Raw genomic sequence first — 26,075 nt, 5'->3', positions numbered from 1 at the left:
AATGTTACAATGATCACTTTCAGATGTTCCCTCATTCAAATTGGTCAGTTGACTTTGGACGACCTAATATGTTTGTAATCTTTAAATTAACTGTAATAGTTATTGTAAAACCTTCTGATTTAATATTGTATTTACATACAGTATTGACAAACGGTTGCGTTTGAGATTAAGGGGGTTAGGTGTTCAGAATTTTTTTTTTTTTTTGCCCTTTGAGTCTACACTCAGCAAAATAAGTGAAGTTTCACAAACTAATTTCAAGAGGAGGAAGTGATATGATTGATTTTCTCTTTAAGTGTTATTGGATCTCAGTGCTGCATTTAATACAATTGATATTGATTGGTATCAATATTTTCCTTGATAGGCTTGAAAATTATGTTGTTATTAGAGGAACTGCATTAGCCTGCATTAGGTAGATCTTATATCTGGCACCTAAACTCTGGAACAGCCTTCCTAGCGCTATTCGGGAGGCACACACACTCTGTCAGTTTAAAACTTCATTAAATACACATCTCTTTGCATTAGCATACACATAAAAAAACAAAAGCTTTTTAAATCAAAATCCTCTAAAGAATTGTAAGTCTTCATTATTTAGGGAAACCGGAGCCGGTACATTTCCCTAACGACATTATAATTTGAACGGCATCTGTGCTTATCTTAGTCTTTTTGTTTTTATTATACCCAAGGTTTTACAATCCTGGACCAGGCCGTATCCTGACCAGCTGCTGTGGTGGTTATGAAGGAGTTTTGATCATTAGATTGATCCTTGTAAGACCCCAGTGACAGACAAGTCCTCGCATTGGTCATAAAGGGCCAGTCTGTACACCAGCTGATGACCTTTCTCACCTGCATCTTCTCCACGATGGATGTCCAGCGCTCTTCAGCCTCCGGCACCAAGACTGTAGCTCTGCACAAGATGTTTGGCCATAGTAGAAATGGTCGTGCCCCCACTGAGCCTTGTTTCTCACAAGTTTTTTGTTTTTTTTTCTCCACTTTTGCAAATTGGTGAAGTTTTTTCCTCGCCGCTGTCACCACTCGCTTGCATGGTTCAGGACCTGTGGAGCTGTGCATCGATGGATTTGTTCCTCAGTGTATGAACTCTCAGCAGTGAAAATTAAACCACACTGAACTGAGCTAAACTGAATTTCAATACAAAACTGATCTGACACTGTTTCAATTTACTGTAATGTTCAATGTGAAGCTGCTTTAACACAATCTACATTGTAAAAATTGTAAAAGCGCTATAAAAATAGATGAATTGGATTAAATCCCGGCATGTCTCTCATCTTTATCATTGGTATGCCAGCCAGATTTTTCCAAACTCACTATGAATAGCCCATATAATATAACTCCCTTGTCTTCATATTTGGGTGACACAGTGGCACAGTAGGTAGTGCTGTCGCCTCACAGCAAGAAGGTTACTGGTTCGAGCCTTGGCTGGGTCAGTTGGCATTTCTGTGTGGAGTTTGCATGTCCTCCCTGTGTTCGCTTGGGTTTCCTCCAGGTGCTGCGGTTTCCTCCACAATCCAAAGACATGCCGTACAAGGAACTAGGTAGGCTAAATTGTCTGTAGTGCATGTGTGTGAATGAGTGTGTATGGATGTTTCCCAGAGATGGGATACATATGCTGGATAAGTTGGCGGCTCATTCTGCTGTAGCAACCCCAGATTAATAAAGGGACTAAGCTGAAAAGAAAATGAATGAATAAACGAGCCTACATTTTTAATAAAAAAATATTGTTAATAATAATAATAATAATAATAATAATAATAATAATAATAATAATAATATAAATATATATAATATATAATAATATAAAATATTGTTTTGTATATTGTTTTTATATATTGTTTTGTACTCTAAATTGTAAATAGTCTGCCATAGGAAACAGTTAATTAACTGAACCTCAATGCAAAAAACAACATTTTATCTACCCATTGGAAAGAAAAATGGGGTAAGTATAATAATCTTGTAATTGGGGTAATTTTACCCCAATTAAAGAAACAAATATTTAATTTAGATATCTTATATCTTAAAATAAGTATTATTTGTCAAGACCATGCCTCTTCATTTAAGAGTTTTTAGATGTGTAGATTAGAAACAAGACAACCAAGCAAAAAAATAAAATAAAATAAAATAAAACATATTTGCTGTCTTAAAGGTAGATATTAGTACCTTAAAATCCAAAAGTCTATCTAATAAAAATTGTAGGTGCTAATATGACCGTTTAGTACAAATGTGTGTCCTTTAAAAAGGTACTACCCAAGTGACAGCTCTCCTCCTATTTCTGAAAGTGTAAGTACAGTACTGACCCAATATTTTCTTGTAAAAAGCAATTGAGTCCCCTGCACAATGGGAAAAAAAAGTTAGTACCTAGTGTGCTAAAAAGTGACACCAAGGGGTCCTGACCAGAGTTGAGAGTGAGAATGAGTTGGTAATAGCTTACAGACCAGCTGCCCAAGTGCCTTTGTTGCTTTCTGACAACACGACACAGTGTAAAGTACCAACATTACCTTGGCACAGATTGCTTTTTGTCTGTGAGGTGATCATCAGACGTCATTGGCAGCAAACCGGTTGGAACTAATGGACCTCTTAAATCATTGCAAAATGTACTGGAATGAAGTTGCTGGAAACATGAATACAATGTTTTGAAATTATTGTTTGGCCATCACAACTTGTAAGGGCTGAGAGCACTTACATGAGGAGACATAATGAGTTCATAATGAGTTGACAATATGCTATTATGCAATTGTTTGGATAAATGTCAAAGTATGTAAGAGCAAAGTAAACTTACACGATGAAACACTTGACATTTTAATTGTTTATCCATTTATTTATTTGTTGGATTCATGCATAAGTAGAGTAGAGTTCAAATATGCCCTAAAACAAAATTTAAGGCACTCAAAATTTGTATTTAATTTTTTTTTTTTTTTTTTTTTTTTTTTTTAGTAGTATTTAGTAAAAAAAAAAAAAAAAAGTAGTGAAAATAGGCTTAAGGGTGTCTTGCTATTTTGGATGCAACATTAAACATTTGTGTGTGTTGAACAGCTGTTTAGACAGAACTGTGTGTAAGTATAGTGTGTCCACAGTAATATTGGGGTGACATAAACCCAATAAGTCTCCTTTTTTTTAAATTTCCTGACCTTAAAATAGCATTAAACCACCCGTTTTAAGGCCCACCACAACATGATGAAGGAATGTGGTTTCCCAGACATCGGATGGGTTGACAGCCATGTCTTAACATGTCTCTGTAGAAATAGTCATATCAACAAGACGGGATGTGCACAAAGCAACTGGAATAAAAAGTTCTGTTCAGCGCTCTGTGATGAACAATCATCGTCAACTGTAATCAAAAACAAGTTTTACAAGCAAGGCATATTTGTAATGAAGTAAGTTGAAGATTGTAAAATCACTGTAATTCATCACCACAGCACCATGTCAGTACAATTATAAAAGAAGACACTTAAATCCAAGTATGTGGACTTAAATCAGGTTTATTTTGTACATTTACATAACTGATATCCATACAGCCGTGGATAATAATGTGTATCATGTCACATTGTGTGACTCATCGTTGCAGATCGACTTGAATTAACTCTACAACAAATACATCAAATAATCATTAGTAAAGTTACTATAGAAGTATTTCTCACAAACGTTATGTAAGAACTGTTTCCTTCATGCATGTCACTGCGCTGTTTATATGACACAGCTGAGGTGGGGATTAAGCCACACTCTGACAGGTACGTGGGAACGGTGGGCGGGAGAAACCAGCATTTAAGGCACAGGCAACAAAACAGCTAAATTCTGTTCAAAGCAAAACATTTCATTATTCTTAAAGGTACAATAAATAATCTGATAGGTGTTTTGAGCTGAAACTTTACACACAGCCTAAAGACAAAAAAAGTATTATCTTAAATCTTGAAAAAAGGGGTAAAATAAGAGCTTAGACAGACAGGCAGGCAGGCAGGCAGGCATTCAGGCAGGCAGGCAGGCAGACAGACAGACAGACAGACAGACAGACAGACAGACAGACAGACAGACAGACAGATAGATAGATAGATAGATAGATAGATAGATAGATAGATAGATAGATAGATAGATAGATAGATAGATATTTGGCATTGTAAAAAAAAAAAATACAGGTTTCCACAGGTTTTCTTTTAGCAAGCAGTGAGTAAAAGCAAGACCTTGATGAGATTTGCAGCAAATGTCTATTGAAAATATTATCTCTGGTGGTCCTCTGATAAATGTTTTCATTCCACAGTCTTTTTTCACACCTACATACTAATGTTAGAATCATTACTGGCATGCGTATGATGTCCGTCATCTCTAGTCTATATTTCTTTCAGTCTGGTTACATGCCTAATTGCTCATCTGCAAATAGTCCAGCTAAGATTTTAAAGCTGGATAGATCTAAAGAGACCACAGTGAACAAGCAACTAGCATATATGCTAACAGGATTTCAACAGAAATCATAAACTGTTCTTTAAAAGCTAAAGGTATATGATTCATTCAATAAGGTAATCACTTTGATAAAAGGTGTGTCATCTGAATTTTCAATCAAGTGCCTGGTTACGTTGCTTTCCACAAATTCATTACCTGTTTCCCACATAGCAAAATACACTCGGGGCAGTTCCGGCTAAATTATCGCCTGCCAGAGACTTACCCCTTGGCCCAACTCCGGCTGCTGTACTCAGGCCGGATGCCTGTGCACTCACTGCCCGATTCCGGCCCCGAATCAATCAGGCCAGATGAGGCGAACATAAGCGAGCCGACGCTGCTGCATCCGAGCCAGAATTTGCCCGCAAGTAATGTGCGCTGCAGCCCAGAGCTGGTACGACTAAGTTTTCATTTACCTTGATATAAAACATTTTGGTATTACATTGGTACTTGATACATGGCATTACAACCATTTGAGTTGATATAACAGCAAATGCAGGCTAAAATATAATACCTAAGTGTAGGCACTGCATTTAACCTTTGAATAAAATGCAACCAGCATACATATTCTATAACGACAATAATCCAAGGAAAAAATAAATAAATGATAAACGTTTATTGATTGCAAGAAACAAGTTATACTAAAAGTAAATAAATAATTTTGCAGTGCACAAGAATGTAAATTTAAAAATAACAATAAAACTGCACAATTAATACAGAGGAAGATAATGATAAAAAAAATTGAAATTGCAAACATACAAAAAAATGTTTTAAAACAACCCTGTTTTCCCAATAGAGTTGAAAAAAAATTGTACAAGACACATCTCAAAACAGCTAAATTTTATATAAACATGAATATAGAAATAAATTTAAGATACAGTATAGCAAGAACCATTTTACAAAAACCTGACAATACGTAAAATATACAAATCAAAATTGTAAAAAGAACTGCTGAATTCTGAAAAAAACTAATTGAAATTGTTTTAATAAAACATAAAAAAATAAACAAAATATATATAAATGTAAAAATCATGAGTGATATAATATATATATATATATATATATATATATATATATATATATATATATATATATATATATATATATATATATATATATATATATATCTTGTGCAATTTTATAATTATAATTTTTATCATGTTATGTTTATTAAAATGTATTAAGATGCTTCTTCAGAATTTGGCATATATATATATATATATATATATATATATATATATATATATATATATATATGAACCACCTTCCATCTTCCTTTCTTCTTCCATCACTGTCAGCAGCAAGTTGTATCCACCTTGTAATGCATTTTTTTTCACTTCTTTATCACTGACGTGGTATGGACATTTGTCCTCACTGCATTTGTGATTAAAAGATAAACAGATAATTGGTAGTGAACAAGTACAAATGTTAAAAAAAGAAAGATGCTTGCTCTCACATAAGAACAACCCAAATGGGACTATATAGATTTTTTTTTGTTCCCCACAGATGGAACAGCCCTAATTGTATTGAAATGTATATTTAAAACCAACTTACTGACTACGGCAGTCCTAAGAGGGAGTGCACGAAAGGCCACTTTTTGGTTTGTCCCGCTCCAGTTAATTTGTATACACTGTAAACCCTAATGCTGTAACTAATTAATTGAATTGAGTTCTATTAACTTAAATCATTAAAATTTGTTTATCTTAATTAACCTTGATGAGTATTTAGAACTTTTTCTTATTTTTGAGTTTGAAAAAATTTAATCTTTCAAGTAAGGTGAACAATTCTGCTGGGTTTAATTTATACAAAATGTCTCTTTAAAGTTTCATTAACTCAAAATCTGTCAGCCCAGTGATTTTGCATCTGACGTCATCCAGGTTCACGTACGTGCTCATGCTTCATTCGTTTTTTCTAAGATGGCGGATCGGCCTCACTTCACACTACAGTAAGTAAAATATTTACAAATCCAAGAAATATTAAATGTATGTTTTAATTAATATAATCACAGTAACAGTTCAATGTAATGTAGAGTTAATCACGGTGTGTTTACATGTCGTACATTACAGAAAACATGTTTAGCCTCACTTGTTGCTAACTAACGTTAACATTGCTGTTTAAAAAGTTAGAATCAGTTAGCGTTAGTTGTAACGTGTTAACTCTGAATTTTAACAGTGTGTGATTAGGACAAAAATATTTAAAATCGGCAGATTACATTTTTCAAAAAAATTTAAATCTTGGCGCGAGTATGCCTTTTCTCAGCCTGTGCTGAAGTTGTCATGGAGACGCGCGCTCTCATGGCGCTGCGCTGAACTCCATCCAGTGTGTGAATGTGGTATTATCTTTGCAATCTGTAGGCACTTCGGAAACGAAAGGCGCAAGAAACATAACGTTAATCATAACTCAAATGATCTCCGCCTAAACACTTAACGGTATTTTCTGATGACGCGCAAAAACGTAGTCTCAAAACTTAACTCTGTCACACGCAGCTTGTTGCTTGCTGATCCATGTATGAGGATAGCCTGACGGAGAACATTTAAGCTGCGCTCCTCACCTGAGCAGGTACAGAACAGAGCTTCATTTTACACTACCACATTGAGGTAAAGTTGGTTTTATATTCATACATTCATTTAGTAACAACTTGTGACTCGCTCCATAAATTATTTACCATGGTACTTTGTCTATTCGTTCTGAAATCACATGCAAGTATGACATGAAAACAACATTACACTAAATGCACTATTTTTTTTTGACTGAACAATGTTGTACTTTGAAAGTCATTGGCTGCTAATATGATTTCACCATTAAGAATATGCAAAAATTACCTTTCTGAAATTATATTATTATGGAGAAAGTCTGAATGTGTAAATATAAAACTAACTTTACCTCAATCACCAGCACTGATCAACACTTAATATTTCCTAGCGCTTAAGACGACATCTCTGCATATCAATGATTACCTGATTAATGCGATCAGTTAAATGAGTTTAAATGTCATTTAGGTCAAATGTATTTTAAAGGTATGATAAAAGTTTTTTTTTTTCAATCTATTTTTTAAAATGTTTACTCTGGAGAGAATATAAACAGCCTAAAAAACAAAGTATGCATATCTATAACACATTAATACAAAATTATGTTATTAAATAAAATAATAACAAAACAAAATATTCAAGACGTGGTAAACAAGACATAGTTTTCTGATGTGCAAATTTTGTAGCTTAAAATATATTTATATCTTAAAAATATAAATATTTTAGTCTATATATTTTTACATCATTAGACAATAAGGTAAGTTTTGTTATTTCTAGCTTTTAAAATCAGGCCTTAAATTTCTTTGTCGTCCTATTCAGTTTTAGAAATTTCAATACTGTTTAAATTAAATCTGTGTTCATCAAATCAAAGCAACTAACATGATAATCAGCTCTATTGCTAACCGTTTTGGAGGTTAACGTTAGACATCATGCAATTGTACTACTTCCACTCTCAGCTAAATGACACTGTGACTTTGTGTACATACAGAATTGAAGGTCGGGTGTTGCTGACTACAGATAGGAACTACAAGGAAAGTGAAACTTCAGCTAGACCTTGAGTTCAGTTTACAACATGAAGATCCTGCTTTCAACATCTGATCAACACCTGATTTTCATCTGAGGTAAAAAATAGATAAGTAAATGAAACATAATAATAATATTAATTAATTTTTTTCTAGAATTGTATATTTTGTGGTGTGGGTTTGTTTTATGAAATTCTCTCTTGTTTCTTTTTGCTGTTTGCAGAGTACCAACATGTTACAAATGAGAATTTTCCCCACAAATTCTTTGCACAACTGGACCACCACCTATTTAATTTGATGACAATTTCAAGGCAAACAGCATCCAAAACTGGCAAGACAGCAGATACCCTGGCTAATCTTTTAAAGGTTTATGATGAGCAGGTATGTTTGGGGTCACGTGTTAAAGTATACATTAAAATATAATTTGAATTTTTTTTTATTTTTTAAATTGATTTAAAATCATTTATTCATCATTTATTATACTTGATTTCCAGGAACTGCATGATGTCAGTTCATGACGGACTACTCTTATCAGAGGTCTTTTGGTCTTGTTGCGTGAGCGTGACTTAAGATTCTTTAGGAACACCCTGGTAAGACTTCATTCATTCTTTTCACAATTAGGCATGTTTAATGAAAAGATGAGAAGAAGTTTTGAAAACTTTTATTTAACATATTTGTAATCACGAATAGTTGATGAATCATATAATATTGGCTCAGTCATTTTGATACTGTCCTTACATTAATATCCTTGAATTATATTTTTAGATTGATAATCCTGCTGACTGAAGATGCTTTATTGGCCCTGCATTCACTGAGGGTCTCTGTTGTCCTGAAGAATAAATTGGACACCACCCACAGCACACTTCCAGACCTTTCTTGTCTTGTATGGATTAATGTATGCTCTTCACATAATATATAGTAAAGGACTTTGAACTTGTGCAAAAAGTTTTGCTTGGCATGGATGATGGAAAATAAAAAGTCTCGTAGCATGGAAACCTTAAAGAATGAGTTGATTGTTTTTTTTTTTTTTACTTAATAAAGACTGTCTCTGGGGTAGTAACTTCAAAACATTTATTTACCTTTAATTGGTAAGTATGCATTTTATTATATATAGGGATAGTTTGTCCAAATGTAAAATTCTGTCATTTACTAACTCTTCACTTGTCCCAAACCTGCTTGAATTTCTTGCTTCTGTTGAACACAAAAGTTAAGTAAAGCTGACAACCTGTAACCATTGACTTTCTAACAGGAAAACAAATACTGTGGAAATCGGTGGTTACAGGTCTCAGCTTTTTTTTTTTTTTTTGGTCAAAAATAACCTTTTAAGTGTTCAACAGAAGAAAGAAACTCAAACAGGTTTGGAATAAGTAAATGACAGAATCATAGTTCAACCAAGACTGAATATATATATATATATATATATATATATATATATATATATATATATATATATATATATATATATATATATATATCTGCTCTCCGTTAAACAGAAATTGGGGGAAAAAATAAATGGGGGCGAATAATTCTGACTTCAGCGATATATATATATACAGTTTCTGTGTAGTTTACACTAAACGAGTCACTTCACAGAATGTGCACTTATTATTTTTTTAACGAATGCCTTAAGACTAAGTTTTACACTTATTAATGTATTATTAAATTTTATCAAACTTATAGTTGTTTTTTCTTGAGGCTCTTATGTCTGATATCATATTTACATTGTGGGTAATTTTTATTAATTTCAGAATAGTGTTCATTTTCAATCTCTTTATGTCTAATAGTTTTTATCGTTTTAAGACATTTGTAATTGCATAGGAGACAAATTTGAAAGTACTGTTGGACATTTTTTCTTTAAAAATAAATGTCTAAAATGGTATTGTCTGTGTGTTTTAAATTACAGATTTATTTTGACAGATTTATGGGGTTTAAAGATTAAAATAATGGCTAATTTTATTTGTGAAACTGACGATGGAGAAGTTAATTTTAAAAAATGCTATCAAAATGTATGAGCTGGGTGACTAAGTATGTAAAGGTGAGATAAATAATTAAAAATAAGTTAGTTGCTATTAAAATGTATGAGCTGGGTGATTTAAGTATTTAAAGTTAAAAGAAATTAAAGCAATTAAGTTAATTGCTATTAAAATGTATGAGCTGGGTGATTTAAGTATTTAAAGTTGAAAGAAATTAAAGCAATTAAGTTAATTGGTATTAAAATGTATGAGCTGGGTGACTAAGTATTTAAAGTTTGGAAAAATTAAAACAATTAAGTTAATTGCAATTAAAACATATAAGCTGAGTAACTTGGGTATTTTAAGTTAGGTGAAGTGTCTTGCATGAGTACAACAAACTCAAAACTTAATGTTTCTGTTTACTTAAAATAGATAATTTCATAACTTAAAAAATTTGACGTAACTGATTACCTCAAATTTTTTGAGTTTTGTCAACTTATTCGGGATTACAGTGTAGCCAAGGAGTTAGCCAAAAGCTTTCCCGGGATACGCCAAACTGCTTAGTGGAAAACACCAATGATTTCACCAATCATTAGTATACGCCTCTAAAATGATTAGTTTTCAACACCCGTGGTACTTTATAATGTTAAAAAAAATGTTTTGCCACGTTAGTGTTAACGGATTCGTCTACAGAAACTTTCTTTAATGTAGCGTAAGTATAGACACCAAGGGGTCAACAATCTTGGTTCTTAAGGGCCGGTGTCCCTGCAGGGCTTAGCACCAACTTGCCTCAACACACCTGCCTGGATGTTTTAAGTATACCTAGTAAAACCTTGATTAGCTAGTTCAGGTGTGTTTAATTAGGGTTGGAGGTAAAATCTGCAGGACACCGGCTCTGCAGGAACAAGTTTGATGACCACTGCCTTAGCCCTTCCCCTTAACCCTGCCTGTGAAGGGGCAGTGGTGTCCCAATTATCTTTTGGTTGTAGGCATAGGGCTAAGGGCAAGGGGTATGCACCCCTTCAAAGGAAGATTTTTCAGGACCAGACTCGAAACCAAGGGGTAAGAAAAGTTTCCCAGAATACAGCAACTACAACGGCAGGATCGCTGCACCTGGAATTAAGAATAGCCACAAATTATTTATTTATTTATTTATTTTTCATTATTATGAGTTTTTACAACAAACAAACAAACACGTTTTAATATATTCATAACTGTGTTCATGTTTTACCGTCATGCTTTAAAAAAAAAAAAAAAATATCGCTAAAATAAAAACCGCAAAATTTCTCGATGTATTCTCGATTTATAATCTCTAATAATAACTTCTGTACAGCAGTCCCATAACATTCTGATACTGGAATACCCTGTCAGAAAAGTCTAGTGGCTGTCAATGGGCTTTTTACAGTGTCTGCTATGATGTTTATGTTGTTTTTGGTGTGTTTAAATTTATAAATATGGCCACTGTGTTAAATGCACAGTATTAGGATCTTATTGCCACATTAGATCAGTATGATAACAAAATATATGCCTTTAGGGGTTTCCTAAAGATAAACACCAAAAAATACCAAAGTTGGAATAACTACAGCAGTTGCAATCGTCTGTTCTCATATGAAGCAATGATATGCAATGACATATAACGACGTGTGCAGGTGCTGTAGTGCTGTTCTAATTCTTCGGGGTAAATTTTGAAACCCTTCCCCTTAACCCTTAGTTGTCAAAAATAGAATTGGAATTGGGCCTAAGTTACATTGCATCTAATGCCAACTAATTCTCATTAGTTTAAAAGTAGATTGCTAGGCTGGGGTTAGGGTTAGTGTAAGTTGACATGTACTTAAAAAGTTTCTTATAGTCAGTTAAATGTCTGTTGAAGGAGCAGTATTAACAGATATTAAGCAGACAGTTTAATAATACTTAAATGGACCATCAGAATAAAGTGTTACCCACAGTTTTAATCATTTTAAAATCAGTTTTAAACCTCTTTTACAAGATGAAAGATTCTTGATGATGTGTGGAATGATCTTTGGTTAGCTTCAAGAGGCAGAAGCTCCAGTGTCCAAGAAAACTTCTGACAAAAGCCCATCAGCTTAGAACTCATGAAGATGTTTCTGTTTCACATTATTACAAAGAACCATCCTCTACATCACTGTCACGGTCTTACAGTAACCACCAGCTGCAGTGGGGATCCTGTAATGCTTTAGTTCAGAATGTTGCAGAGAAAACATCCATCACAGATACAGGCATCCCTTTACAATGCTGTGAATCGTTGAACCAATACATCTATGAGTAGCTTTCATTGTACAACATGCACGTCTCACATTGTTTTTGTTCCATCTATATCCCCAGAATTAGCTTTATTTATTTATTTATTTATTTATTTATTTATTTATTTATTTGTTTGTTCATTCATTCAGGGCAAAAAAAAGTAGAATATACATAACATAGAATGATTATAACTTTCAGTACATCATTTATTTACCATGTTGCATACTGCATTTAAATATTTTGAAGATGGTTTAAGTCACTGTAAAAATATAATAATAATAATAATAATTATAATTATAATAATGATAATAAAATGTAAGTAAATAAATAAAAGTTGTGTTCTCAAATAACACTAAGACAGCCGTAGTGATAATACTAACTTTGTATTTCTCTAATTGCAGGTCGAGTTGTGAGATCTGCTGTGTGCAAGATTTTGGCCCAATAAGTAATAATTCTGTTTTACTTGAATTTAGGAGAAATAAGTTGTTGGTCATCCAGTCTTTAACATATTCAATACACTCAGTTAGCGTAGACAGTTCAGATGTGTCATCAGGTTTTGTTGAAATATAGTTATCATCTGCATGCATATTATAAACAACAAACGGCCTAAGACTTATCCGTGACGCACCCCTACTTCCCTGGCCTGACTTGTAAAAGCTGTCCATAAACACATACATCACTACAACTATACACAGTATATCCACCATATGATTATTTTGACAATGTTCAATATTTAAGTCTGACTGTATTAAGCTTTAATATGAAAAGAAAAAAAATCACTGAAATATAATAATAATATAAAATAATAATAATAATAATAATTCCCAGAGATGGGTTGTGGCTGGAAGGGCATTCGCTGTGTAAAAACGTGCTGGATAAGTTGCCGTTTTATTCCGCTGTGGTGACCCTGGATTAAATGAATTATTATTATTAATAATAATAATAATAATAATAATAATAATAATAATGAAATTGTACATGTGTAATTGTTCATACTTATATCAAAGTTGGGTTAATACACTGTTGCTTCCTCTCTCTTTGAGCATACACGTAAGTTGTTCATTGAATCTAAATTTTTCTATACTTTATAAAGTATCTCACAATACCCTCTAAAATATTGTTTGACTATATATATTGTGTCATATAGATTATGATAATCCCATCATATACCAAACATACTTTAATTACTTTACTTATTTAAAATGTAATGTTATAGTATTATTATTATTTATTTATTTATTTATTTTTTGATGGGCACAGCTACACATGACATCCTTTCCAATGTTTTAAGATGGATTTCAAGTTCATATTTCAGCCAAAGCGAGTTAAGGTCACAAGTCTATTAGGTATTATGAAGACTAAGCTTGGAGTAATTACATGCTTAGAGGCCCAAGAGTACTGAAAACGGCAGTGTGTCTGTAATAAGAAAATGTTCGCAGCGAGAAAATCAAAGGAAATTAACTTGATTTATGTTTAAGTGGGATATATTCTGCTCCTTTAGTCCCTAACCCAGATATGAACCTTAAAACAGCTCAAATTCAATATTCAAATTAGCAGAATAGATCCTATAATCTTCAGTTTTGCTCACAGGGCAAATTATGATTTAGCCATTAATCCATTATTCCGCTGACCAAATGCTATTTTCTAGTGCTTGATGCATGTGTGTATATGCAGTCAGATTAGTACGCATTACTGGGCTGCTGGTACTTTATTTTCACAGTTTTTGCTTCAGAAATCAGAGCGGCATAGTGGCTCAATGGTTAGCATTGTTGACACAGTGAAAAGGTCACTGGTTCGATTTCTGGCTTTGCCATTTGACATTTCTGTGTGATGTTCTGCCCTAGTTCGCTTGGGTTTCCTTCAGTTTTCCCCACAGTCCAAAGACTATAATTGTAAAGAATTGTAAAGACTGTAAAGAAAGGCTTATTTGTTTAATTTTACCAAAATAAAAGCTGTTTTTAATAAAAAAAAGAGAAAAACATTAAGGTCAATTATTAGCCCCCTTAAGCATTTTTTTTTTTCAATTGTCTACAGAACAACAATAATAATACCACTAATAATTCATTAAATTTTTCATGAAATATCTCAAACCATAATTGGTTTATTTTTAATTACAGAGTTTTATACGGTCATGGAAAACCTGGAAAAGCCATGAAATTGACATGGCATTTTCCAGGCCTTGAAAAGTTTTAGAAAAACAAAAAAACTCACAATTTTTTTTTTAAAAAGTAATGGAAAACAGATATCCGTATACTTGAATATAGGTTATTTACTTCTTTTTTTCCCCCTTGGCCAATCACATACTCTTACATTATTAGTGCGGTTTAAACATAATCTAAATCAATTTTACGTAGATAAATATAAATTGAAACTAAATCAATTGCTGCGTGTTTTACTAGATGCTGTAATAAATTTGAACATGCAAGGTTTTTTTTTTTTCTACAAATATGTAGACATTGCATTATACTTAGGTCGTGGTATTTACTTAACAGTCTTGGAAAAAACATGGAAAAGTCATGGAAGTAGTCAATTAAAAAGTGTATGAACCCTGTAATTATCTTCTAAATATTATAATTTTTTTTAACCACATTTTCCAATACGTTGGGCCATTTTCAATGGCAGTAACACATATTTGGATGTTGTCCCAGTCATTTTTGTTTTTCCTAAGAAAACAGAACATGCTCTTTAGCACTATTTCCTGGTTATTTCGCTTAAAATCCAACAAAAAAGCTACATAACATAATTTCTTTACAGACAAACACAAGCCCAAACAAACAAAGAATATTATCACAAAACCGCAACACCCATTATCACCAACATTTTCTGTTTTGCAGATTGAAAATTAACTCTTAAGACTGACAAAGCAAAGAGCGGAAAGACTGGCAGCCTTGTTGAAGATTCCCTCTCCAAAGCAACACTTCTTCGCAGCACAATCAAAGAGCCCAAATGAACAGCAGACGGCTCTAGAGGGGGTATAAGCACAACCTTGCGAGCTGAAAAGAAAACATGCTGATTTCCCAAGATCCTGCTGGTATACTTCACACCATGCAGCAGAACTCAGGAAGTAATACACGATATCCGCATGTAGTCGACGGAAAATACCTTTGATTTTACACTCTGCTGACATGTAAGTCTTGTACAGGCAGAATTGTGGCCTGTTATGTGTTTTGGGATCATATTATAGCTCCATTTCAGTGTTAAAGACAATTGCTCAGTATGTGTTCAGGGAAATAAAGATGTTCGCCTCCCGTTCTTTTTGGTATTTAACACAGATCACCAACCACAGGAATGGATTTCTCCCTCATGATCGCTCTCGAGTTCAGATGTTCAGATGCGATACTGTGCTACTACACGCAGATATTTTAACTGCTTTCTATTCCCCTCCATTAACCAGAGCCCATAAATATGACATGTGCTGTAACCTTCCCACCATGCCCTATGCAGATCAGCTTCTCGAGGATGCCATAGCGCTTGCATGTTTTATTCATGACGTACAGCCATTGATTTCACTGAGCGCAATCGAATTTAACACTGCTAGTTGAAGGGGGTTTAATGATGATGGCTTTGATGCACCATGCTGGCAAATATAGGGGGAATTATCATACTGTAATTGTCTATCTACACCCATTGGTTGCTTTATTAGGTAGACCTGCTAACTCAAGTCTTACTTGCTCAACCAACTATGGTAGTTAAGGAATTAATTTAGGTTGGTAGATGCTGTCAAGAAGATCTGCTGAAGTTTAAGCTGTTTATTAAAATGGGTAAGAAACAATATTTAAAAGAATAGTTCATATAACAATTTAAATTATCTCATAATTTTCCACTCTCATGCCATCCTCGGTGTATGGTGATCCCTCGTTATTTGCGGGAGTTATGTTCTAAAACTAACCTGCAACAGACGAAATCCGCAAAGTAGTCAGCTTAATTTTTTACAATTTATTTTACAGTTTTAAGGCTGTTAAACCACTTACCATACACTTTATACACTTTTCTTAGATAGGCATTAACATTTTCACACTATTCTCTCTTGTTGAAACACTCTCAGGGCCCTATCATACACCCGCTCAATGCGGCGCAAATGTTATTTGCTACTTTCAGCTTGACGCAAGTGTCGTTTTGCTGTTTTGCACCACGTTGTTTAAATAGCAAATGCATTTGCGCTCATATGTGTGCCCATAGGCAATCTGGTTTAAAAAGGAAGGCGTTCTGAGGTGCACTGCTGGCACATTGCTATTTTAAGAAACTAAAATAGAAAACCCAATGCCGATATAAATTGCTTAAATAGCTTTCATCCTATCTCTAAAGTTCAATTTATGTCAAAAGTTCTAGAAAGAGCTGTCTTATCACAGCTACAGCCTTTTTTAAAATAGTCCCATAAACTTGAACCTTTACAGTCAGGTTTCTGTGACGCTCAATAATCAGGACGTGGAACCCAATTGCAAGTAAAAGTTATTTAATGAAGATCACAGAAAAAAAAGACAGAGAAAATGGTGAGTGGCTGGAAGTACACAGTCTTTTAGCAGGAATAACAGTAGCGATCTTGGTCGGCAGCGCCGATAGAAAGTTCATGACACTCGTCAACAGAGTGAATCAAACAGTCATCATCAAAGGAACCGGAAGCATCCGAAAGTGAAACGAGGAAGCAACCGAGCCACTCACCACCAGCGAGAATCAGCGAGAGGATCCTGACAAAAGACAAAACACCGTGAGCATACAACGAACTGACAAAGTGAGACAGGAACGCTGAACATTTATAGGCACAAAAATGCGCTACACCTGTAGCGCGCTGATTAACAGCCGAGCAGTGACACGCAATAGTTCCGGTAACAAGGATCATGTGACCGCTCAGCTGATGCCACGAAAACAAACACCCACTGACAGGCACGCGAGTCCCACACAAGCACAGAGAGAGAAGCACACACACTTAGAAACACATACCATAAATAATGAACTGTCACACAACGCAGACACTTCAAATGAAGAGCAGATAGATCCACAACCGTGACATTACCCTCTCCCCTACGGACGCCTCCTGGCGTCCCCAGACGAGCCTACCTGGCGATTGTAATCATCGATAAGAGAGTGGTCCAATATGTCCCCGGCCGGAACCCAACTTCTCTCCTCCGGACCGTAACCTTCCCAGTCCACCAAGTACTGAAATCCTCGTCCCCTCCGTCTAGAGTCCAGAATGCGCTTAACCGAATAAGCAGTCTCCCCATCTACGAGACGCGGCGGGGGGGAACTGGTGTGTGCGGATTAATTGCCGTATGAAAAACGGGCTTTACTTTGGATACATGGAACACGGGATGAATTCTCCTGTACGCTGGAGGTAATTTGAGGCGGATTGCCACAGGATTAATGATCTTAGTGACAATAAAAGGGCCAATAAATTTAGGGGCTAACTTATTGCAGACGGTGCGGAGCGGAATGTTTTTCGTAGAAAGCCACACTTTTTGACCGACAACGTAAACGGGAGGCTTAGACCGGTGGCGATCGGCTTTAGCCTTGGTGCGCTTCCCCACTTGGAGGAGGGTCTGTCTGGCCCTATTCCAAGTGCGGCGGCACCTCTGGACAAAGGCGTGAACAGAGGGAACCGCAACTTCAGATTCCAGACTAGGAAAAACTGGTGGCTGGTAACCTAGACTACACTGAAACGGAGAAAGGCCCGTGGCAGACACTGGTAACGAATTATGTGCGTACTCCACCCACGAAAGTTGTTGGCTCCAAGAGGATGGATTCTGCGAGACCAAACATCGCAATGTGCGCTCAAGATCCTGATTGGCTCTCTCCGTCTGGCCGTTACTCTGGGGATGAAAACCAGAAGAAAGACTAACAGTGGCCCCCAATAAACGGCAGAATTCTCTCCAAAATTTAGAGACAAACTGAGGCCCCCTGTCAGAGACCACATCCGTCGGGAGGCCATGAATGCGAAAGACATGATCAATGACAGCAACCGCTGTCTCTCTGGCTGATGGTAATTTGGGCAGAGAGATGAAATGAGCAGCCTTCGAGAACCGGTCCACCACGGTCAAAACTACCGTGTTACCGTTAGAGGATGGAAGACCCGTAACAAAATCTAGCGAAATGTGTGACCAGGGTCTCGAAGGCACTGACAGCGGTTGGAGGAGTCCAGCATGTGGGCGATTGGAAGACTTGGAAACCGCACAGACAGAGCAAGCCAAAACAAAATCACGCACATCGCGAGCCATAGCTGGCCACCAAAATCGTTGTTTGATAACAAATAATGTGCGACTCACCCCTGGGTGACAAGCTACCTTGGAGGAATGACCCCACCGGACGACGTCGGACCGTAATCCCTCTGGCACAAACAAACAACTCGGTGGACATCCGATCGGGGGCGTTACCCCATCCAGGGCTGCACGGACCCTCGACTCGATCTCCCAAGATATGTTAGCTACGACGATGTTCTGAGGAAGTACAGAATCAGAAGATGACTTGCGATCTGAAGGATCGAAAAGACGTGATAACGCATCAGGTTTGATGTTTTTGGAACCTGGTCTGTACGAGATGGTAAAATTAAACCGTCCGAAAAATAATGCCCACCGAGCCTGCCTGGAGTTCAATCTTTTAGCGGATCTAATATATTCAAGATTTTTGTGATCGGTCCAGACGATAAAAGGCACCCCCGAGCCTTCTAACCAGTGACGCCACTCCTCCAAAGCAAGCTTGACGGCCAACAACTCTCGATTACCAATGTCGTAATTTCTTTCTGCAGGAGATAATCGATGAGAAAAATACGCGCAAGGATGGACCTTGCCATCCGAGGCGGAACGCTGAGACAGGATGGCTCCGACCCCAACCTCCGACGCATCGACCTCCACAACGAACTGCCTGGAAGGGTCAGGGGCAATGAGGATCGGGGCTGAAACAAAACAGCCTTTTAGTTTGGAGAAGGCAGCCTCGGCTGCACTGGACCACCTGAACGGCGTTTTGGAGGAGGTCAAGGAAGTCAGAGGTGTGGCGAGCTGGCTGAAATTGCGGATAAAACGCCGGTAGAAATTGGCAAAACCCAGAAACCTCTGCAGGGCCTTACGGGAATCTGGGGTTGGCCAATCTACCACAGCCTGAATCTTCTCTGGATCCATGCGCATCCCCTCGACTGACACGATATGTCCCAAGAACTGAACCGACTGTGCATGAAAAACGCATTTCTCCGCCTTGACATAAAGCCCATTCTCTAACAGCCTCTGCAACACTCGTCTGACATGTTGAATGTGCTCCTGGAGAGAGTGGGAAAAAATCAGAATGTCATCCAGGTAGACATAAATAAACTGATCTATCATATCTCTCAACACGTCATTGACGAGTGCCTGAAAAACAGCCGGAGCGTTGGAAAGGCCGAAGGGCAGAACGCAATACTCAAAATGCCCTCTAGGGGTGTTAAACGCTGTTTTCCACTCATCCCCGGGTCTTATGCGAACCAAATGATAAGCATTGCGAAGATCTAATTTTGTGAAAAAGTTCGCCCCCTGCAGACGCTCGAAGGCTGAAGACATCAGCGGCAAAGGATAAGTATTCTTAACCGTGATGCTGTTCAGCCCTCGATAGTCTATGCACGGACGAAGGGAACCATCCTTCTTTTTCACAAAAAAAAATCCCGCCCCCGCCGGTGAAGAAGACGGGCGGATGATCTTGGCTGCTAGAGAATCAGAAATATATTTCTCCATGGCCTCCCTCTCTGGAACAGACAGCGAATATAACTTGCCTTTAGGCGGAGACGTACCTGGCAATAAGTCTATAGCACAGTCATAGGGACGGTGAGGAGGTAGAGAAGCAGCCCGGGACTTACTGAACACTCTCTTCAGGTCATGGTACTCACGGGGCACGTTTGACAGATCCACCTGCTCTTCCTGAAACACAGAACAAGACACAGTGGAACACGCAGACAATAGACAAGACTTATGACAGCTCTCGCTCCAAGAAAAGACTGTGTTGTGGCCCCAGTTAATATGTGGCTTGTGTAACACCAACCACGGATGTCCCAGAATGACAGGATTCTTAACAGTCTTAGTGAGAAAAAAGGAAATAGTTTCAGTATGATTTCCTGAAGTAATAAGTCTAATAGGGGCCGTGATGTGCGTGATAGTAGGAAGAGGTAGTCCACTAAGTGCATGAACAGCTATGGGTGAAGAAAGAGGAAAACAAGGAATTTTTAACTTATTAACTAGATCAGAATCGATAAAACTCCCTTCAGCTCCTGAATCGATGAGCGCATCACAGGAATGAAAGTTCGAGTTAACTCCCAATTTAATGGGTAGAAAAGTGGAACCTGAAGTGTCCTTCCCTGTCAATATTTCGCCCACCAAAAAACTCTTACCAGTGGATGGTTTGTTCTTGACTGGACATACGGCTGCATAATGACCACCAACCCCACAGTACATGCACAGTCCCCCTGTGCGACGACGACGTCTCTCCTCCGACGAGAGGCGAAATCTTCCCACCTGCATGGGCTCAGGTTCCGGATCGGGGGTTGTAGCCTCTGGAAAGCAGGCCTGAGGACGGAACTCCTTGTGAACGCCTCTGCGCTGCAGACGGTTGTCCACCCTTATAGCCAGACTGATGAGACCGTCCAACGTCTTGGGCAGCTCCAATGCATAAATTTCGTCTTTTATGTGGTCCGCGAGTCCGTGAAAGAACATGTCCCACTGGGCTTCACTGTTCCAGCCACACTCAGCCGCCAGGGTGCGGAAATCAATGGAGTAATCCGCCACACTGTGATCCTCCTGGCGAAGCTCCGCGAGACGTCTGGATGCCTCCCTCCCCGAAGCAGCCTGATCAAACACCGTCTTGAGCTCCTCTGAAAACGACTTAAAAGACAGACAGCAGGGAAGTTTCTTCTCCCACGCCGTGGTTCCCCATAATGCCGCTTTGCCAGTCAATAGATTAATTAAAAACGCCACCTTGCTCTCTTCGGTGGGAAAAGATGATGGTTGAAGAGATATGTAAAGTGAACATTTGGCAATAAAGGCTCTACATAAATGGGGTTCACCTGCATAAGGTTGTGGTGGAGGTAGTCGTGGTTCGGTGGTTCGGGGAGTTTCGTTGACCAACGGGCTGGCTGGTGGGTCGACGGAGGGAGCTGGTAAGGAGGATCCGGCGCTGAGACCCGAGCTGAGTCGTTGGACTTGTGTAGTCAGCTCCGAAACTTGATTGACCAGTGCTTGGATGGCTTGGCTGGTCATTTTCATCTGTTGGTCTTGATGATCCATCCTGGCGACACTGCGTGAAAGCACCTCCTGAATTTCTGCGGCAATTGCTGGGTCCATGTTGGTCAGTTTGTTCTGTGACGCTCAATAATCAGGACGTGGAACCCAATTGCAAGTAAAGGTTATTTAATGAAGATCACAGAAAAAAAAGACAGAGAAAATGGTGAGTGGCTGGAAGTACACAGTCTTTTAGCAGGAATAACAGTAGCGATCTTGGTCGGCAGCGCCGATAGAAAGTTCATGACACTCGTCAACAGAGTGAATCAAACAGTCATCATCAAAGGAACCGGAAGCATCCGAAAGTGAAACGAGGAAGCAACCGAGCCACTCACCACCAGCGAGAATCAGCGAGAGGATCCTGACAAAAGACAAAACACCGTGAGCATACAACGAACTGACAAAGTGAGACAGGAACGCTGAACATTTATAGGCACAAAAATGCGCTACACCTGTAGCGCGCTGATTAACAGCCGAGCGGTGACACGCAATAGTTCCGGTAACAAGGATCATGTGACCGCTCAGCTGATGCCACGAAAACAAACACCCACTGACAGGCACGCGAGTCCCACACAAGCACAGAGAGAGAAGCACACACACTTAGAAACACATACCATAAATAATGAACTGTCACACAACGCAGACACTTCAAATGAAGAGCAGATAGATCCACAACCGTGACAGTTTCACTTTGCACCACAGTACTGAAATCGCTCTGTTAAAAGTGTGGAATGACTTACTGCTATCGGTAGATTCAGGCAGTAATGCAGTTTTGGTTTTACTGGATCTGAGCTCTGCTTTGATACAGTCGATCATACCATCCTCCTGTCACGTCTGAAACACTGGGTGGGCATAAAGGGTTCAGCACTTCAATGGTTTCAGTCATATCTGAAATCCAGGTCTTTTTCAGTTTTGGTTGGCCAATTTATGTCAACATCTGCCCCTCTTCTGTGTGGTGTCCCCCAGGGCTCTATTCTGGGTCCAGTGCACTTCAATTTATATATGCTTCCTATTGGTAATATTATAAGGAAACATAACATCTCTTTTCATTTTTATGCAGAAGACTCTCAGCTGTATGTTCCTTTAAAATCTCTGAACTCCCTGCAGTCTCTATTTAATTGTCTTGAGGATATTAAATGTTGGATGGCAAAAAACTTCCTTCAACTTAATAACGACAAAACTGTGGTTATTCTCTTAAGCCCCTCAAAAACAATAATGTCTTATATTGGGGGCTTGGGAAGTCTTACACCGTATGTTAAATCGCAAGTAAAAAATCTAGGAGTTATCTTTGATTCTGAGCTTTGTCTAGAAAAACAAATTAGCTCAGTTGTTAAGAATAGTTATTATCAGCTGAGGATCATCTCCAGACTCAAATCCATTCTTTCCTTTCAAGATCTGGAAAAAGGTCATACATGCTTTTATCACGTCCCGCCTAGACTATTGCAATTTCTTATATGTTGGCCTCCCTCAGTCCTCATTGGCACGGTTGCAGTTGGTTTAAAATGCGGCAGCTAGACTTTTAACAGGCACCAAAACACATGCTCATATCTCACCAGTTTTAGCATCCCTTTATTGGTTATTGGCTTAGAATTCAGTTCAAGATTTTACTTATTGTTTTTAAAGCACTGAATGGGCAAGTACCTTCTTAAATATCAGAACTTATAAATTTAGTGATCAAAGGTAAAGCCAGGAACTTGTGGAAATTAACTTGTAGAAATTAATTTCCAATATAAACAAATGCTGCAGAATTAACACTAAACTCTGACCCTTTTCTTAAGCTCATCAGAAAGTGGCAATTGAGACTGTGACCATCTGTCTCTTGTTTATCTGAAAGACAAAGGTGTTAAGAGCCCAGAACTTGCTTCTTGATCAAATCAACTTTTGACATCGTCTCAAACTCAGAGATACACATGGATCAGTAAACTTGCATTTCACAAAAGAGACACAAATGGAAAATTTCACTTATTATTATTATACATATACCTGTATATTCAAATGATCATGTATATATTTAATATGCACTGCTTGAAATACTCCACTGTATGAAACTTTGCTTATTAGGGTTTATATATGAATGCTTGGGAAAGGATCAACATTACATAGTGATGTTTAGACTCTATCTACTGGAAATAATAACTTGGGTTAGATGTGGTTTGGAAAGTGAGTTATGCATAGGAAAATATTTAAGACTCTTAAATATTATAATAGTTAATCGGTGGACTATGACTATGCAAATGCAGGCCACATTATGGATGAAACCTCCCAGTGACCAACTCACAGGATCATCCAATCACAATGCTGGATTTGAAAGGTGACATCCTTCAATCCCGCCCTCCAGAGAAAGTATTAAAGACATTATCTTAAACAAAGAAAGGGATGCAGAAGCGTGTGTGTGTGGTAAAAAGTGAGTCCTAAAAGGTGGTCGAAGAGTGGTCAAAGTGTGGTTCATGGTGGTTTGCAGGGTTCTGTCCTAGACATCAGAACTTTTGCTGCGTGTTCCAGTAAGGATTTGGTAATTGGATTCACAGTGCTTTTTCCAAGGCGTCTGAAACCATAGCTTCAAGACCACCACCTCCAGAAATCTGCGTGTCCCAGATTTCCAGGAACTCTACCTTCAAAGGACGTCGGCGTGTCCCCGACATCGAACCACCACCTTCAGAAATCTCCAATTTCTGCATGTTCCAGAATATACAGATTTGTACGCTCAAGGATAAAGACGTCGGCGTGTTCCCAACATCAGACCACCACCTCCAGAAATCTCCAATTTCTGCATGTTCCAGAAGATACAGATTTCTACGCTCAAGGATAAAGACGTCGGCGTGTTACCGACATCGAACCACCACTTCCAGAAATCTCCAGTCTGCGTGTCTCAGATTTCCAGGAACTCTACCTTCAAAGGACGTCGGCGTGTCCCCGACATCAAACCACCACCTCCAGAAATCTCCAACTTCTGCGTGTTCCAGAATATACAGATTTCTACACTCAAGGATAAAGACGTCGCGTGTTACCAACATCGAACCACCACTTCCAGAAATCTCCAGTCTGCATGTTCCAGAAATTACAGATTTCTTCCACTCAAAGCTCAAGAGAGCCAAGTCTGCTCATTTCATGCTTCAAGATCTGCAGGACGATCCATCTTCTTCCATCCACTGCATCAAAGGCAGAAACCACTTTCCAACCCTCTAAATTAGACCTTGGCATAGTGTGTTTCAGTATAAAATATTCTAATTAATAAGATGTTTATAACTGATATTTTTTTTATAAATAATATAAATAAATAAATAATTCCTCAGTTCTTTGTTATTGTAGAATAAGGTTTACCTAACCTTAACTTAATCACCTTCATGACTTGCCTATGCACTTCATTTATTGTACATTTAGTAGTTGTAGTTACACTTGATTGTTATTTTGTTAATAAATGCACATTTATTACAATTGTGTCTTCCTTGTGTTGATAAAACAGAAAAAGGCTCTACAAGTCAAACAATCTCTTTATCCTTTAGATTTGGCCAGATAATAAACTTCTCAAATGTATAATTTAATTAACAGTATTTTATTGTTAGTTATTTTGACAGCGGAAAGCTTTCTGGTGCCCCGTTTAAGAGGAGTTATTTATCTGTTGTTTTTACATTAATTGGTGCCCCCACGTGAGGCTAAAATATCAATATTAATATCAATAACAATATATTGATTTTAATATTTGATAAATCCAATTATCACTACATTAACTTACAGTCAACTCCTCTGTCTCTTAGGTCCTCAAATAAAATTTTACTGCAAATTCCTCGGTCAAGACTTAAAATGAAAAGAGATAGAGCCTTTGCAGTCGCTGCTCCACGTTTGTGGAACCAGCTGCCACTGGATATTACGAGTCCTTCTCTCTATTTTTAAGTCTAGGCTTAAGACACATTTTTATTCTATTGCATTCCCAGGCTTTTAATCTTTATTTTGGTTGTTGCTGTAATACTTTTATTCTTATTATTACTTTTATTGTTATTTTTACCCTTTTAGAGTGTGCTATGGTTTTGTTCAGCACTATGGTCAGTGTCAAACTGAAGTAAATGTGCTTTATAAATAAACTTACTTACTTACTGTTAACTGTTTGCTTGTGAAATGCTCAGTTTTTCCACTTCCACTTACTTTACATCATGTAAATAGCAAATGCGGTTATGGCACGACGCAGCTGGCTCTTAAAGGGAATGGGAGATGAGACTCTGATTGGTTTATTCTCAAAACACACCTATAACTCATTAAGAAAATAAACTCAACCCTTTTAGACAATGTGCCATGGCACAAAGCGGATTTTCCTGTCCTTAAATTGGCAAATATGAATTCTGACACGCCCTAAAAGTGTTTGCGCCCTGCACTTTTTGTTTTGCACATGGACTGTCAAAGTAGAGCCCTCAGAGTCCAAACCTCCATAGAAATTAAGTCCAGTGTTTTAGAATGAAACCAAAAATCTAAATTATTTGATCTTCATTTATTTATTCCATAATGGCACCTTCCACCCACATAAATTCTACCTTCCTTTAGCATGTCCAGAGGTTCAACTTTTTGTGCGATGGTTAGCATCTTCGTCTGCCTTTTGGGTGCTACCACATGTGCCTTTGACGGTGCAGAAAGTTTTGACGACATTGTGGGGAGAAA

General features: G+C 37.5%; 1 long non-coding RNA gene across 1 annotated transcript; it reads left to right on the top strand.

Annotated features, from left to right (window-relative positions):
• The first annotated feature begins 6,311 nt into the window (after positions 1 to 6,311).
• LOC137488619 (uncharacterized) lies at positions 6,312 to 8,995 on the top strand. The gene is made up of 5 exons (XR_015518188.1): positions 6,312 to 6,385; positions 7,957 to 8,089; positions 8,214 to 8,371; positions 8,485 to 8,580; positions 8,756 to 8,995. It is a non-coding gene; the product is annotated as an uncharacterized LOC137488619 (long non-coding RNA).
• The last annotated feature ends 17,080 nt before the right edge of the window (positions 8,996 to 26,075 follow it).

Source organism: Danio rerio, chromosome 20 (genome assembly GCF_052040795.2).
Source record: "Danio rerio strain M-AB ecotype USA chromosome 20, GRCz13ab, whole genome shotgun sequence".
Lineage (NCBI taxonomy): Eukaryota > Metazoa > Chordata > Actinopteri > Cypriniformes > Danionidae > Danio > Danio rerio.
This window is presented reverse-complemented; position numbering and strand designations above follow the sequence as displayed.